Consider the following 12523-nt stretch of genomic DNA (forward strand, 5'->3'; position numbering starts at 1 on the left):
CATGTTGTTGAGAGCACTATAGTGCTTGAACCAATCCTTGAATGGTTTCTGTTGAGATCCTATGTTGTAGATACTTGTACACTCGTGATCTTTGCCTTGAGTTTGCTTTCATGGATCCACACCACTTTGAGGTTCCAAAGCTGAACAAGAAGATTCGTTTTTGGATTGAGACAATGGATTGGAGGCTGCCAAAAAGATATAGATTCCCTAGCTTTAGATGACTTACTCCCCCAAAGAAACACCATATCAAGCCACCGATATCCCTCTCAATTATATTGTACTGTTACGAATTTGATTATCATTTTGTTGGTTTATGTGTGTTCTCTATCTTTCCTCTTCGTCTATTAATTTTTTTGTTGTTGTTGTTTATGAACTCACTTTTCTTTGCATGTTTCATTGTATGTCGTCAATACTGTATTCTCTTAACTACTCTTATGTACTCCAGGTAAATGTATAACATCATTATGCTAGCGTCCTGATGGCAAAGTTGTTGTCTTGGGACTAGAAGACGGTACGGTTTTACTGCATGATGTTGAAGTAAATTTTCTATGTTATTATTTTAACATTACCATCACTACTTCTCAACTAGAAATTCTTCCTGCAACAATCCTTTGTTATCGAATGTGTTCTTCTCTCGATCTCTCTCGGGAAAGATTCTGAATTGCTCAAAAGTTGCATGATGCATGCGAACTGACAAGCTTGCTCAAGGAACATTTAGCTGCTAATAGAGATGGCAATCCATGTTTATGGTTCATGTCTGCCAATGTCAAATTAAGTGGACTGCTCGATAGGGCAATCTGAGTAGGATAAGCTTAACAAATCTTATTAGAGTCCAATAGCCAGCGAGCTACGACGACCCTCGCCGGCCACAGTGATCAAATGCAAATGTTGATCAAGGTCACTGTAAAGAGCCTTGTGAAATTCATGATTACTATTGCCTTGAGAAGCTGTAAAGAGCCTTTTCTGATTTATAGTGGTTTAGGTCTTACGATATTATAAAGTCCTCTTACTTTCCCCATAATGAATAACGACTTACAAGTTGTGTCTTTTGACTTTTTTCATTTACTCAAATCTGTGGACAGTGGTTTTTGTGATTGCTTCATGTTTATAACTTATTTTAATCTGGTGTTTATTAACTGACTGTTTTTGCTTATACAGGTGACTGATATATATGGAAACTACCTTTCTACTGAAGAAGCTAATGGATCTAAAGTGATCAAATAAAGGAGCTTTGCAAGTTATGTTAGATTTAAAGTTTGTATATGATATTCTTTCTGTAGGTGATTCCACTACGGATGAGGAGTTGTCTAGAAGTTCAAAGCCAAAGTATTCGTTTAGGCAAAAGGATCAAAGACAGAAAAAGTCTGCCATCAGAACATGTATGGATGGATTGGTACATTGTCTTTCACAGAGATTGGGTCCCATAGACTGGCTCACGTAAGTTACTGGATTTGTTTTTTGCATTACATATTCTATAAGCACACGGTACTCCAAGATGTTTCTACAAAATCCAATCTCGCTTCTCACAAATATTGGCATCTGATAGTTTAAAACCTTGATTCTTTTTTTCATTTAAATTTGTTTCAAAGAGTGGCTTTTAAGCTAAGAGATGAAGATTTTATATGATCCGTGCTTAGATTAGAGGGTAAATGACAATAGTAGGAATAGAAAGAATTCGTTCATGGTCAAGCGGTTGCCTTTTGTTAAAACTGGGTAGAAGTTATTGCATGTGAGATTATTCTGATATCTGAACTGCTCTTTCACATGTAAATGATGCTTAGATGATGATGCTCAATTTTGTGCAATTAGTTGTAGTTTTGTTTGATTGTGTACTAAATGCTCTTTTTGGAAAAGGTGGAAAAGGACGAACATGAGAGGCGAGGGAAGAAGGTGGAAACATTAAAATTCCCTAGGATTATCAGTGATGACTTCAAATGAATTCACCGAAAATAGTTACAATCTTTACCTTCTTTTGGTGGTCTACTTACTATGTTAAAATGTAAGAAGAAATAGCTAATTGACACCCTTGGACCATCTATCTGGTATTAGCTGAGTTATGTTTACATCCCAATAGATAGTTTTGTGATTATAACTCTTCATTTTGTTGCAGTTACCTAATAGTGTTTTCTTGTTCATTCATCAAAGGTTAGAGCCATATCGTGGGAGAATGAGAGACAGTCATATTTACGGCATCTTTGTCCTCTTCGGGTTCTTTGTGCAACTTAATCGGTTGTATGTGGATACGGTGCAGAAACGCCTCGAATGCGGAATCAAATATTACGAGATGCTCCACAGTTCCCGGTTTAAATACTTCCAATCGGTTAAATATACCTTTCCATGTGTTTGTGCTTACGGGATAAATATTTGAGCTTTTGTGACCAGATTATCTCAAGAAAAGCGTCTCTTGTTATTGAATTCATGCTGCGGTGTACCCGCATTGTCTTCAAGGAACACATCTAAAGCAACTACTGGTGTTTCTATAGAACATTTTTCATTGAAGAGTCGGAAATCTTATAGTAATGGAGAAATTTCTCGAACAAATGATTTGGATGACGGATCATCTTCTAGAGTTGCAAACTCCATTGTTGAAGTCTTTTATGCAGGTGAGTGTGCTTTCTTTCTTTTGGTTCTTTTTCTTTGCCTTGTTATATATTATTTTATCATGTCCCTGGCTAGTCATCTACCTGCTTTATAGAGTTGTGTCGTGAACATCTGTGTTGGAGATGATACATCTAACTTTCTAAGCTCTGTTTGGACTTAATCTTTTAGCCTTGATATTTTCTTATTTGGAGACGCTCATAATTTTAAATTTGATTATATCTTTGGTTGTCGGGGTGTTTATTGGGGGTTTTCTGTTTCATTGCATGCATTACTTGTTTAAGTTAAGCTGAGTCATTTGTGACATGGAATGTAATAAGTACCAATAGTCTGGGACACGGTGCAAGAAAACTCGGTGGTGCAAGCTGTCGAAAGTGGTGATAAAAGTTTATAACTTTGGCCTTCCTTTTTTGAGCTTGTTTGCGTAGTTGTGCACCGAGATAGTACCATGTACTTCATGTTGTTTGCGTACATTGGGAGTAGACATTGGCTTTTTGCTGAACATTGTAATTGTGAGAAGATTTTAGTTTCAGAGATGTCAGATATTTGGCTAGGTCTTTTGGAAAGAAAGTCTTTTTCCATGTTCTATGACATACATCTGATATTATTTTCTCCCACAATTGGCCAGGTTAGCAGCAGATTTGGAGAGAACACATTGAAACTGGGATCCATCCTGACTGATGGTCAAAGTGGGCATATTCAAGGACAGTTCAGCCGCTGCCTTATCGGCATTCAGTGATGTTTTACCTGTGCAGGCCCTTGTTTCATCCTTCACTGCAACCCAACAGATGCTTGAATGAGAATTATTTACACTATGCCAGTTGATATTTACATCGGAAGCCATGACAGGTAAAACGTGAGGCTTTTTCACACTTTGGCTTCCGGGTTTTTTAAGTTTCACCTGAGATTCTGGGGTACTTCCGGATTAGTGGTGTGGCCCAAAAGCTGTATTTATAGGACAACAGAATGAAAAAGAGAATACCTTTTGGATTGAGAGTGAGGGGCAAGAGCTGGTGTTGGTTAAGCAAGATCGAGAAAGGCTTCGTATTTGTTGCGGTTTGCTAAAGGAATAAGTGAGCTGGTTCAGCATTTTTTATTACATACCTTTATTAGCTGTAGACATTTGCAAAGCATAAAATGGATGTTATACTATCATAGGAGATGGCGGCAGTGTCGAGGGAAGTTCGTTTCGTAAAAAGAAGACTTCCAAGTGAGGCGTATGCTTGGACAGAAAGCTATGAGACGCCCCCATCATGTGCCGATCACTTGATCCTATCATTCAAATTTTGTATCCCATGCATTATTTCAATTCCGTAGACGAGATTATGTTACAACAATGTATAATTTTGGCTTCCTGGATGACTGGATCTTTTTCCTTACTACCTTGTGCTCTTTTTTCATTTTGTGTAGCTTAATGCATTTTCATTACATTGTAAAAGCTTTGATGTAACGTATCTTGAACTCAACCTAAGCCATCCATTGCTTTAAATTCAGTAGACTGGACTTCCTATTGAATCATCTCTCTCTCTCTCTCTCTCTCTCTCTCTCTCTCTCTCTCTCTCTCTCTCTCTCTCTCTCTCTCTCTCTCGCCCTACTGATTTTGTTAGCCGGGGCTTTAGTTGTGAAACCAGCTCTATGTTCCTGGGTGTGGCTATTTCAAATGACTTTCTACACCTACTGGTGGCATCATCCCCTAATATCGGAAAGCGTTCGAACCAGCACGGGTGTGGATGACGAGTTTCAAGAAGATAGGTAAGTCCTAAGGAGGGGGGCATGGTTCGGCCAAAGACGCAGGATTAGGATGCCGTTGTTTGACAAGTCATCCTTTGCTAGCTCTCAGGGTGTTTGGTTCAGTATTTTGACAGAGGAAATGCAAAGGCCTTTAGTCTAAAGGGTTTTAGAGAAATGCAAATTGTGTTTGGTAAAAAATATTTTGTAAAGCAACTTTGGGTGGAGTAGTGTTTGGTAAAAAAAAATTTGCAAAGGGCTTTGGTTGCAATTTTTCTATTTTTTAATTAAAAGGAATTCAAATCCTTCAACGGCTCTAGCAAAGGGCTCAGGTTGCCAAGCGAGCCAAATCTAGCGCTGACGGCCGTTAGCCGAGGTCGCAAGACCTTGTGCGGCGACCCCCCACGACAATCGTGTGACCCAAGTGAGGGCCGCATGGGGTTGCGTGACCCCGGTGAGGGCCGCTTGGGTCGCAAGATCGCAAGCGACAACGAGGTCCCTCACCTCTAGCTGGTCGCCCAGGTCCTAGGACTAGAAGAAGAAACGAAAGAAAAAAAAAAAGAAAAAAAAGAGAAAAATAAATAAATAAATCGAAAAAATATTAAAATATTATTTAAAATTATCGACGTCAGTTTTGGCTATGCCACGTAGGATGGCAAACATCCATGTGAGTGATTTACAATTAAAATTGGCTAGATGGACTGAATTGACATAAATGCAAAATGTTTTATAACTCAATTAGCAAAAAAAAAAGTTTTGAACTTAATAGGCACAATTATAATAAGTTTATGACTTTTTTGATAATTTTTTTTATTTTTTTTTCATATATTCATATATCATGTCTTGATATGCTTTCTGCGGTTGGAAACATTATGGGAATTTAATTAAGTGCATCATCATGAAAAAGATGACAAAACCACGTCGTGTTTTTAAGAATGTCAATTTATCGATGTTTAAGTTTTCAGACATGACTAGTACCTGATTTGGTTAACAATTCTGTTTAGACTTAACAAAAATTCCATAATTTTGACGTATGGATCTTAAATATGTCTGCCCCTTGCCGTAGGCAGCTTTTGGCTCTAATTAGGTGACAAATACCAAAGAGCAACGCGCATGGAGAGACGGAATATGTTTGAGGCATTGGTGACATGAAAAAAAAAAGGCTTGGGATATTGGTTTCATACTAAACAAAATTAAGCTTGGTGGTGGAATTTTCTACATCCACATAAGCTCCATTTACCTTCAGTTGTCCGCACAAGTCATCACATCGGATTTTTTAATGGCAAATTTGGACGGACCTATGACAAAAGGCATTGGCATCAATGTGGACATGGGTGAAGATTTTTGGTGGTATTTCTCTGTTTGATAAACTTACAGGTGTCGGACACTAATTCCTCGACAAACCCATTTTGCAATTTGTACATTGAAGCCTGCCAAGCTTTTCCTCGACATCGACACTTAACGGACACACAGAGTTAGAACTGTTTGGGTTGTCCTTAAGGGTTCAAGGAACGATTTTCACGAGTACATAATTTAGTTGATTATAGATCATGCGCAGGTGAATAGACACGTGGACAAGAAGTTAATTTGGATGATCGAGTTCCCTTCCGATTCATTTTAATGCAAGAGTATTGAATTGTCCATTTCCAATTCCGTCAACCGATAGACTACACGTATAGACCTCACGTGTGCTGATGAAGTCCAGAAAGTAGACATTATTTGGATAAAGTCATCCCTGAATATGCATTGCTGCGAATCAACAACTTAAGAGGACTTCTTATGCAGTAAGGGATCATCCGATTAGATAGGACCTGCGGTACAAAGTCCGGCTTCAAACACCGAGAGAGCATATCGGCGTAGAGCTCGTACCGAGCAGTCATTCCGAACCCCCGCTTGTCTATTAGCTGCCTGCAGAGGTTGAGATCCATGTGGGAGACCGACAATCCATCTATGCGACAAGATAGTTATGGCATGCACGAAGTGTCTGGAGCTGAAAAGCGACTGGATCCATAGAAGTGCCTGAAATCTGTGTGCCGTAGCTTACCGTCGCATGATGCGATCGCGTCCCGAAAATGTTTGCGTTCCTACCTAGTTGATCGATCCAGCCAAATAACGATCTGCAATGGCAGCATTTTTGGGCCCGTGAATTGATTTTACAACGAACACGGTAAAGTTAACCGAGGCAATAATTTGGTACGTTCATTTGAATTTGCAATTGTTCGATAAGCTCCACCTATCTGCAACAAGACATTTTTTTTTTGTTTTTTGCTTTTGGTCTAAGCAATAAGAATTTAAGTCATTTATTTTTTCAATGTTTCAATTGTTTTCCATTTGGGCGAAAAAAAGTCATGCTAACCTTGGTGCCGATTCGAATAATTCACGAGGCATATTTCTTTCTGTTCAAATGGTAAATGAGGATCAATTATCACATTGGTTTTTTTACAAATTCACATTTCAACAACTAATCCGCCACCGCATTCACATCAATGTGATGTCCGATGAGTCTGGGCGTTGTTTGACAAGGCTATAATATAGTTATGAAGTCCGGCCCGGCCCGGCCCATTTCGCCCGGACGCTTCTGTGCACTCCCTCGCGGTTTGCTCCAGCAGGCGGAGCTTTCTTGCAATGGGAGACCGACGAAGAAGGGTTGCCGGCGCGTGCTTCCGTTTCAGCTTCAAGGTCGATTCGATTGTCTTCCGATTCGGTTTGGTGAGGCTGTCGCTCGATTTCTTCCGATGGGCGGTAGGTGAAGATGGCGTGAGTTGAGTGGAATCCGGAGAAGGATTTGATGGCGATGGTCACACTGAGGGACTCGGAGGTGGGTGGTGCTTCGTCGCTTCAATTGGCAAGAGGCTGTGGACAATCTCTCTCCTGGTAATTGCTTCGATTCGAGAAAGTTCTGTTTCTTTCTTTGTTCAGTGTGTTCGTTTCTTCAACGATGGCTTGGTGTGCCCTGTGAGTCATTGCCCTTATCTCGTTCTACTTCTTTCGCTTTTCCTAAATGTGCCGCGCTTCCTTTTTCGCCATAGGAACCACTGTAATTCCCAATCTAGCTCTAATTGCATTCGATGGAGAATTGGACGAATATAGAGGTATAAAGTGCTTGGAAGTCTAACTGAGAAGGTGAACGTCGAACTAAGGAGTTTGGTCGTTCTACCCAGAAACGAAGGGTGAATGATGGTGGTGCGAGTGGAAAATCTAGAGAACGAAGGAGTTGTTACCCTTTTCGGTACACCAGTTAATGTGTACATGAAAATAAAGAACATGAATTGGAGGGGATGTCATTTATGCTAGATAGATTAGGTATGTCAGATGCAGAAATGCTTGATGCCCCACTTGGAGTTCTCAGGTTTAGCCCCTGCAGAAGACCATCTAAATGTCATGAGGCATCTAAAAAGATCTGCTTAGATTTATGATGGTGACTCTCCCGATGTAATTTTACTGCTGGCTCCTCTTCTTTTACTGATTGAGCATTCTTTTACTGACTGTGCGTGCCCTACACGGAGAGATTTAGTGGATACTGAAATATAGACTATAGGTAGAAATTTTCTCACATTTTGTATTGCTTGAAGTTTAGTTAATCTTCTTCGCATTGCAGAGGGGCATTTCGCCACATCATTTTGATTAATCAAGGTCGCTGGTGGGAGTCTAACTTTTGAATAGGATATATCTCGAGCTGTGCTGTGTACTTGTATGACAATCTGGTTGAGAGGGAAGGAGGGAGGAATTGGAGAAAGCAAAGGGACTAGGAGGGTAAGGGGAGCTGCGTCCAAGTATGTTAAGATCCTATATGACTTAATCTTTCGGTAATTCAAATTAGTAAGATCTTAGGATTAGATGCCCAGCCTTGGTAATTCTTGCCGTCTATTCTCACTGGAAAACTTTAGTGAGGAGATTTTTTCTTCAGAAACACCTGAATGCTTCGTTCGTCATATTGTCTTCTGGATATGGAGAACGTTTTGAGTGCACTATAGTACTTGAGCCAATCCTGAATGATTTCTGTTAAGATCTTAAGTCACACTTGTAATCCTCGCCTGAAGTAAGCTTTTGTGCATCCACTCTACCTTGAAGTTCCTTAGTTGAACAACAAGATCTGTTTTTTGAATCAGATATTGGATTGGAGCCTGCCCATAAGATATAGATTCCCACGCTTTAGATTACCTACTAACCCAAAGAAATCCCATATCAAGTGACCGATATCCTTCTCAATTATTTTGTACAGTTTTGACGTTTTGCCTTACTTCACAAATTTTGATTAACATTTTGTCGGTTAATGTGTGTGCTCTATCTTTCCTCTTCTTCTGTTAATTTTATTGGGAACAAATTATTCACTCTGTGTGTGTGTGTTCTTTTTTGTTTATAATGAGCTTACTTTCTTTGCACACATCAATACTGGCTCTTCTTAATCATTCTAATCTACTCCAGTGTAACATCATTATGCTGGCGTCCTGATGGCAAGGTTGTTGTCTTCGGACTTGAAGAAGGTACAGTTTTACTGCATGATTTCGAAGTAAGTTTTCTATGTTGTTACTTGAACGTTACCCTCATTACTTCTCAACTAGAAATTCCTACTGGAACAGTCCTTTTTTCATCACAACGTGTTCTTCTCTGATCTCTCTTGGGAAAGATTCTGAATTACTCAAAATCTGCATGATGCAATGCAAACAGCAAACTTGCTCAGTGAACATTTAGCTGCTAATAGAGATGGCATTCCATTTTTATTGGTCACGTCTGTCAATGTCAAGTTAACAATGGATTGCTAGATAGGTTAATCTGAGCAGGATAAGATTAACAAAAAATTTTATTAGAAAACTCTATTCAAACATGACCCTTTTGTTAAATAGGTCAACAAATTACAAAAGATGAATAACCCATATAACTAATTAGATTGAGTTGAATGGGTCATTCCAATCCTAACATGACCGACACAACATCTGTACAATATGCATATCGTCATCAATGTCAAATAATTTGAAAAGAAACTAGTTGTAAGCTTACAAAATCCTAGGTTTACATGAAATGTTACATTTATATGGTGTGATCAAATTGTAATTTGTAACCACTATGGAAACAAAATTCATGTATGATTTACTATTAGAGAATTTACTGAACTAAATATAAACAGGTCATGATAGTTCAGGTTGTTAATCAAGTTGGCACTATTGTTTAGTTAGATAGATTACACGAGTCAATTTGTGTTTTGCGGTTTGAACTTTGAACCCGGAACAATATTCGTTTATTAATTGTGTTTTCTATTAAGTAGGTAGCCACAATTTTGATATGACATGATAACCACTTAGGGTCACCCTTAGTTGTCACATGGAAATATGAGTCATGAATCAAAAAATTAAATCTATGGATTGTGGATCGTGAATTTCATCCATTGGAATCATAAAATCTGATATAATGTTTGAGATTGGTATACCATAATAGATGTAAATTAATTGTAAAGTATGGTCTTATTTTTATTGTTAGGTAATAACTAATGATAAAGATACTTCAAATTCGACTAATGTTATTATTTCCAGACATGAGATATTACTACAAATTATTTTTCTTTTATCAAATAAGTACCCATTTGACTGCAAGGACACAAAGATCGTGTACTAAGTATTGTAATTGGGTTCCCATTCATAGAATTTAGTATTAGACAATTAGATCATCCACTAAGCCTGATGCAGCCAACAAAATCATGCAAGATGACTACCAAGTTTTTGGTGAAGATTGACTTTGAAACTCAAACAAGGATCAGGATTCTTCTCGAAGTTTAATCACTAAAATTTAAAACCCAGGATTTGAGTATTGTTAGGATTATACGAAGTTTCCCTAATTTTTTTTTTTTGAAGTTTGAGTAGTAGGATCTTATATATACTCCAATTTTATTTCTTGTCTATAGGTTTCCTATTTCAACTAGGAGTAGAACTTCTAGAGAATCTAATAATATAGTTGTAATTTTTACTTTTCAATAGAGTTGATAATTTATTGAACTAGGCAAGTGTTTGCTTTGCATATTGTGTGATGCAATTCCTCTTTGGTGCGATGCTTAAGAAACCCTAGGTGTGATGGTTAGGTAGTTTTGCATGTGATGCCTAAATAAATATTCTTTATTGTGGGACTCATTGTCCTGCATCAAAGCCATGAAATGTTTTGGACACTACATTGTTTGATGCATAAGTTCAATTATGAATCAAGGAAATTGATTGACTCATATCTAATCGGTGAAATCAGCAGTGAATTACTTTAATCACATATCATACAAAATTAATACACTCATTCAATAGATTTTATATACTTTAGGAGTTATCTGATTGATGTGTGCAATTGCATTCTCATGTAGGACAAATAATTTTCACCTCGCTGCTAATGTTGTCATCAATGATTGAAACTATTTCAATTGTCAACGACAAATTACGGCATAGTGTTTTCTGGGGTCCAGCTCATTGTGAGAGTCTATGGTCTAAGTGGATGGTGTCATATAGAAGCATTCATCTGTGACATACTCATTTTCATCAAAATTAATAGTTTCTGTCAATTATCAGTAAAATATGTTTAGTTTAGTCAAATTAGGAAGGTAATTATTTAGGTGACTCTTAAATGATATGATTTGTATCTGCCTCAATTATTCTTGTGGGTGGAAAAGTTTGTAAATAACTGGTTATGTTTTTATTAAGCTATAGCTGCTTGGTCATGAGTAGAATGGTTGAGAACTTGGCTGAGGCTGCTGCAATTCTGTTCCTTTGAGATTTCTACCAGTTTATAATCAATCGTCCACTTCATGGATTATATTTTGCTGAGAAGAGAGTTTGTTTGTACATAATGAATGTTATATTACCCAAGTAGCTGTCTTTATGGAACTATGGATATGCGGTGTGCTGCTTTTGATATGCTAGTGCTTGCAGCTGTTATGCACACTGTGGTATAATCATTCTAACAGGGTATAAATATTAAGCAGAATGGAAAACTGTTAAGAAGCTTGAAGTCCCATATGGCAGCTGTGGTGTCTCAACTGGGAGGAGGATACCTAACTGAATAGAGTATGCATCTTTCAACTTAAAATTTGATTTGACTTCGTGATCTTTATTACCAATAGCAGATATTTTATGGCTCACGCCTTTCATAATGCTTCGTTTCCAGTTAAGTAGTTATTTTAGTCTAGTTTTCTTAAATACTTCTTTTCAAACTTGGAATCTTATGTCACGGTCCAATAGCTTTAGTATGGGTTTATGGAAGATTTTTGGAAAGCGTTTGTTTGGTGTCATTTGTAACTGATTGATTTGTTTGGCTCCTTAGCTTTAATCTCATATTTTTTCATCTTTTTATTTTCCAACTGGAAAGTAATTATTCATTTGTTTTATAGAACACTTCTGGTAACTTTTTGGCTTTTGAAGATCGCACTACTCGATTCTTCCCTCCAGCTCCAAAAGTTCCTCACATGCCTGGACTAGTACCCGGAGATGCTGGTTTAACAGACGATGGTCAAGATTCATTTGTAGAGCTCTCAAATTCTTCAGAGCAATGTTTCAATATCCTTTGCAGTGGAGATAAAGATGGGGTTTTGTGCTTCAGTATATTTGGTGTCTTTCTAATCAGAAATATTGTAAGCGTCCTGTCTGTTCAAATCAAATAGTTGGCAGTATGATCTATTAGATTGAGTCGATGAGTCATTTCCCTGTTCTTGCTTCTCATTCAGCAGTTTTTCTTAATAAATGGATTTGATGGCAGACTGGCAGTAAATCAGTATTGCCCAGGAAGTAATGGGCTGGTTAAGTAAACAATTATACTAGGTGATGTTATGCTTGTAAAAGTTCTAGACGTTTATGCCAATTCCCAGGCCAGATTTCACTTCTGTTGGTCACTTCCGAGATGACACCCTTCCAATTTCGATATAGAACAATTATCTGAAGCTTTCTGTTGTTTGGCCTGAGGTTAGCCAGGCCTTACGTACTTTCTGCTCTACTCCATACTATTGGGTTTCTGCTCTGTTCTAGGAAGATTGAGAGAGCTTATGAAGATCTTCCCCTTTCCAGCAAGTTAGTCAAACTTTCGTGCAATATGATATTGTAAAAGCAAGTGTGAAAAAATGTACAAAGTAAATGCAAACTTAAAGAAACTATTACAGAACTAAATAGCACGCATATAATGAATTATCAATACTATAAATTTAAAAACGTAAAGTCATGGCATCACCTTTTGGTGA

The 12523-nt window shown here is 37.9% G+C and overlaps 2 long non-coding RNA genes across 7 annotated transcripts in view; both read left to right on the plus strand.

The window, feature by feature from the left end:
• LOC115669231 (uncharacterized) overlaps positions 1-12229 on the plus strand; it is a 58379-nt gene extending 46150 nt beyond the window's left edge. For 2 of the 6 annotated variants that reach the window (XR_008817519.1, XR_008817516.1), the window contains exons 3-4: positions 11279-11360; positions 11684-12229. This is a non-coding gene — a long non-coding RNA (uncharacterized LOC115669231). Of the gene's footprint in view, positions 1-445; positions 538-1158; positions 1438-2145; positions 2173-6733; positions 7201-7926; positions 8080-8751; positions 8837-11278; positions 11361-11683 lie in introns of those variants that run through there. The other 4 variants (XR_008817515.1, XR_008817520.1, XR_008817518.1 and 1 more) reach the window with 3 other exon arrangements.
• On the plus strand, positions 2433-4113 carry LOC130139276 (uncharacterized). The gene is made up of 2 exons (XR_008817511.1): positions 2433-2603; positions 3227-4113. It is a non-coding gene; the product is annotated as an uncharacterized LOC130139276 (long non-coding RNA).
• Positions 12230-12523: the final 294 nt, after the last annotated feature.

This window comes from Syzygium oleosum, unplaced genomic scaffold (genome assembly GCF_021117445.2).
Source record: "Syzygium oleosum isolate NSW1041296 unplaced genomic scaffold, Sole_v2.1 Sole_v2.11, whole genome shotgun sequence".
Taxonomy (NCBI): domain Eukaryota; kingdom Viridiplantae; phylum Streptophyta; class Magnoliopsida; order Myrtales; family Myrtaceae; genus Syzygium; species Syzygium oleosum.